At 33.5% G+C, this 5,283-nt stretch overlaps 1 non-coding gene across 1 annotated transcript; it reads left to right on the forward strand.

Annotated features, from left to right (window-relative positions):
* Positions 1 to 1,419: 1,419 nt before the first annotated feature.
* LOC139895349 (small nucleolar RNA R71) lies at positions 1,420 to 1,526 on the forward strand. Its single transcript, XR_011775805.1, has one exon. It is a non-coding gene; the product is annotated as a small nucleolar RNA R71 (small nucleolar RNA).
* The last annotated feature ends 3,757 nt before the right edge of the window (positions 1,527 to 5,283 follow it).

The following is a 5,283-nucleotide window of genomic DNA, read 5'->3' on the forward strand; positions in this document are numbered from 1 at the left end:
AAGAATGGTCGACCTAAAATTAGAGGAATGTTTGGGTCCTCTTCTATGTCAATGACAATGAATTCGACTAAAAAGGTTAAATTACCTACTTGAATGGGTAGGTTGTCGGCAATTCCAACTGGGTGCTTAATGGTTTGATCAAAGAGTCGAACACTCATATCAGTTGGACTTAACTCACCTACACCTAATCTCTTATATAACGAAAGAGGCATAACACTCACACTTGCACATAAATCTGCTAGTGCATCATACATGACACAATCGCTAAGTAGACAAGGAACAATAAATTCACCCGGATCACCTACCCTAGGTGGAGGTTTTGGTGGAACTGTCTTTACCGGGTTTACTTCTACGGCTTTTGTTTCTTGTACTTTCTTATTCTTTTTCTTCTTCTTCTTTCCAATGGTATCACCAACTTTGTTACATATCACTTGTTCATATTCAACTCCTTTTCTTGGAAACGGGATGGGTAGTCTGTATGGTGCCACCACTGGCTTTACATACTCGGGTGGTGGTGGTGGTGGTGTAACTTCTTCATTGTTACTCACATCTAAAACCTTCCCATCTTCTGGTGCTGGTTTTTCAGAATTTGTTGACACCATATTAACATTCTCATTCCGAGGATTTACTTCAGTATTACTCGGTAGCTTTCCTTGTTCCCTCTCACTCATCATGCTAGCAAGAGTACCTACGTGTTTTTCTAGATTCAAAATGGAAGCTTGTTGAGTTCTTAATGACTGATCAAACCTCTCGTTCGTTTGGGTTTGAGATGTAATGAATTGTGTTTGAGATTCAATCAGCTTTGCCATCATTTCTTCTAGATTTGGCTTTTTCTCTTCGGGTTGTTGTGGTGGTTTATACAAGTTAGGTCTTTGTTGATTGAAAGTGTTGTTTTGAGTTGGTTGGTTATTCGAACCTTGTTGGTTATACGAGTTATTGTTGGGTCCATTTGGATTGTAAAGAATGTTTTGATTTCGATTGAAGTTCAGCTTTGGCGGTTGATAATTATTTTGATAATTATTTCCCGGCCTTTGATTCATATAGGAAACATTCTCTCGTTGTTCCATCGTTGGTTCAATGTGACAATCTTTCGTTAAGTGTGGTCTACAGCATTGCTCACAACTGATTCGTATTGCGTGAATATCTTTATTCATCTTTTCCATTCGTCTTTCGAAAGCATCTATTTTTGCAGAAACGGAATCAAAGTCATGGCTAGAATTGGCTCTAGCCGCTTTAGATGAACGAAAAATATCTTTTTCTTGATGCCACTCATGAGAGTGGGAGGCTGTGTTATCAATAATTTTGTAAGCTTCAGTTGCGGTTTTCTTCATAATTGAACCACCAGCTGTTATGTCGATGTCTTTCCGTGTAGCAACGTTGACACCTTGGTAGAATATTTGTACTATTTGATAAGTGTCTAAACCGTGTTGAGGACATCCTCTCAACATCCTTCCGAATCTTGTCCATGCCTCATATAATGTTTCATTTGGCTTTTGCGCGAACGTAACAATTTCTCCTTGAAGTCTCACGGCTTTGGATGCCGGAAAGAATTGTTTAAGAAATTTTTCAACTAAAACATCCCATGTGTCAATCGCCCCTTCAGGTAACGATTCTAACCAATCTTTGGCTTCTCCCTTTAAAGTCCAGGGAAACAACATGAGATAGATCTGTTCATCCTCCACTTCTCGGATTTTGAATAGCGTACAAATTCTATTGAACGTACGAAGATGTTCGTTCGGGTCTTCATTCGCTGTACCACTATATTGGCACTGATTAGTTACCATGTGTAGAATTTGTCCTTTAATTTCATAATCTGGAGCATTAACTTCTGGTTTAATAATGGCGTGACCTTGGCCAGTGCGCTTAGCTCTCATTCGATCTTCCATACTTAGAGGTTCTAGATTTTCCATGATTGGAAGTGTTGTATCCGAATCACTAGAGGTTTCTGATTTAATGGTTTCTTCCTCAGCAATCTCCGGATTCTCAATTGTGAGGTTGGTTTCAAAAACTGGATTATCGGAAATTTGAGTATTTGGTCGACTAGATGACGATTCTAAAGAAAAATCAACGGCGGCGATATTTGCTAAATGCCTTGATCGAGTTACAGGCGGTGATCGTATGACAGGCGGTGAACGTCTTGCTCGGTGCATTCACAGAATATCCTATTAGTTATAAAAATAATAAGAAAAACTTAAATAAGCTATCCAATTAATAGACTTTTCTAATTTTTGCCCACGTTTCGAATAGCCAAAAGATGCAGCAGAGGGGCAGGATTCGTTTGGTCTCAATATAATTGAGGACTGTTTGGCTCCAACAACCCGGTCCACGTACAAATCCAACTATTACTACGAACCAGAAAAATGTCAACGTCTATTAACTTAACCGCTTAAATAATTTCTCTTTCCGTTTAAGAAATATTAGATTAGATGTAGATAAAATTCTATGTCCTATAACTAGAATGACGAGAAATAAGGAAGAAATAGATTGCGCGTCGAAAAGTGTCGAAAAACGAAAAAGGCGAAGAGTGGCTTATAAGACTTTAAAAACACGCGATTAATCCAACCTTATAACTATCACTATCTTAAAATTAAAACTACAAATAGAGATTACTAATTGGAATTGTAATTGATACATAGGTAAAAGGCATCGAAAAATAAAAATAAGAAAATAACTATGGCAAAACTAAACTTAATACTAAAAGTTGTGACTATAGTCTAAAAATCTAAAGGTAATAAAACTAAAAAAAAAAAAAACATTTTTTTTATAGACAAAATCTTAAAAAAATATTTTTTTTTAATAATTTTTTTTTTTTATATGCAGGCTCAAAATGGGAGTGCAGATTCAAAATTGAATGCAAGTTCAAAAGCTGATGCAGATTCAAAATTATGCAGGCTCAAAACTGATGCAGATTCAAAACTATGCAGGCTCAAAATAATGCAGATTCAAAATTGATGCAGGCTCAAAACTGGTTTTTTTTTTTTTTTTTTTTTTAGGTTTTTTTTTTTTTTTTTTAAATGAAATAATTCCAAATCTCATATAAATGATCTGCGACTAGATTTATTAACAATTAAATTAATTACAGTCATTAACTTGTACCAAATATCATTTCGTTCTTTTTTTTATTTCTATTAAAGCACAGCATCCAAGAAAATGAATAAGGTATTTTTAGTAGGCAATTAAGAAGTGGGACCCATTGCTTTTGCTTTTGCTTTTGCTTTTGGTGGTCACGATAGAAACAAAGAAAAAGAAGGGTGAAAATCTAGTGAAATCTAGTGAAAATCTATAAAAACTAATTAAAAAAAAATAATCTATTAGACACAACTTGTCCCCAAAATTACTTTGTTTTATATAATTTTATTTTTACAAATATAAATTAAAAATATAGCATTTTAGCGTTCCCCGGCAGCGGCGCCAAAAACTTGATGATGTAGCGTGAGGGTACGAAATAGTATTATTTTTACTAGGAAATACTACAAAATATGACACAAGTTTTATTAATTTACGGATGGGATATACCTAAACCTTGCTACAACACTATAGGCAGTGTACCTAATCGTAGAGTAGTGTAGTTTTTAGTAAGTCCGGTTCGTTCCACAGGGAGCTGGTGATACTTGCTATATTTTTAACAACTATATTTATACAAAATATATATAATTATATAAGTAGTAATATTATTATAAAAGGGGGGTTTTACCGTTTAATGACCGGTTTGTCAATTCTATATTTTAAGCGCAAAGATAAATGACGATAATTAAAGTGCGTAAAATAATGACAATAAATAAAATGACAGTAAATAAAATTGCGAGTAATAAAATGACAGTAAATAAAGATACGATGAGAAATACAATAAAAGAATTATGCTTATTTAAACTTCCGTAATCATGATGTTTGACGTGTTGATTTTAATTTATTACCATGGGTTAATTGTCATTTGTCCTGGTTTATTTGATACGTCTATCTGGTTTTTGTCCATAATAGTCCATCGGTCATAATATAAAGTGCGAGTATCCTCGTCAAATTACCCTTATACCCGAAGTCAAATATTCCAACTGATTAAGGATTTAAACTGTGACGCAGTTATCACTTCTGTCAACAATTACACCAGTTATCACTGTATGTAATCCACCCCTGTTTTAATTAGTTTATGAATATTAATTCATCCACTTGATCAGAATGAATAATCAATTACCCAACCCAATTGATTAATTAAATGATTATAACAGATTCCATATGAACGTCACTAAATAGGACAACCATAATCATTATTAATTATTAGGTTAATTAATTTGAAGATAGGTTCGACAGACTCCAATGAGTTGTCACTCAATTAGACAATACCCCCCATCTATTAATAGTCAATAGTCCAATTTCCACAAGTGTCGGTCTTTTGCCCAAACCTTAATTATGGTCCAAAGTTCAATAACCCCATCTTAATATTTTAGCCTAACATCACGATTACTTCGGCTCAAATAAGCATAATAATAACTTAGTTACGAGACATTAAATTAAAAAGGAAGAACATAGCTTACAGTGGTTAAAAATAGCGTAGCGTTACACGGACAGAGTTCTGACTTAAAACCCGTAATTAATTCGTACCATAACTTAACTAAATCATAATTAAAATTATTATTAAAATTAAAATTAATATTATAAATATATATATATTTATGTTACATATAAACGAGAGAGAGAGATTGAATTTTTGGGATAAAAAGGGGTTTTTTTAAATCGATGAATTGCAAAGCCTTTTATAGGCGAAATGAAAATTTGAATTTTCATTTACGACCCCTGAACTATGCTCAATTAACAACTTTTTATTATTTAATATTATTCTTATTATGAATTATTTAAATATTATATTTTATTCTTGTGCATAGTTGACTCGTAATTTTTACACCGTTGCGTCGAGCATTGAGAGTTGACTCATGTCCCTGTTCCGGATTTTCGAACGCCCTTTCGTACTATTTTATATCGTGTACTTTGTGTTTTGCAACTTGTACTCTTGTCATTTTTAGACGTTCTTCATCAATAATTTGAACCTTTTTGATTGTATCTTGTACTTTTGAGCTTTTTGGACCTTTGCGTCTTCAAATCTTCGTTTTCGCCTTTTCTCTTCGCACTTATTTAAAATAAACGAATATTACTCGAAAATGGAACAATTGCAACTAAAATCTTGTCTTTCTTGGGGGATTTTGCTATGAAATATATGTTCCTTTTTAGCCTTATCAATACCTATAACATTTGTCTCCTAAGAATTATAATCTTCCATTCTGAAATTCTGAA

This window comes from Rutidosis leptorrhynchoides, chromosome 2, assembly GCF_046630445.1.
Source record: "Rutidosis leptorrhynchoides isolate AG116_Rl617_1_P2 chromosome 2, CSIRO_AGI_Rlap_v1, whole genome shotgun sequence".
NCBI classification, from domain to species: Eukaryota; Viridiplantae; Streptophyta; class Magnoliopsida; order Asterales; family Asteraceae; genus Rutidosis; species Rutidosis leptorrhynchoides.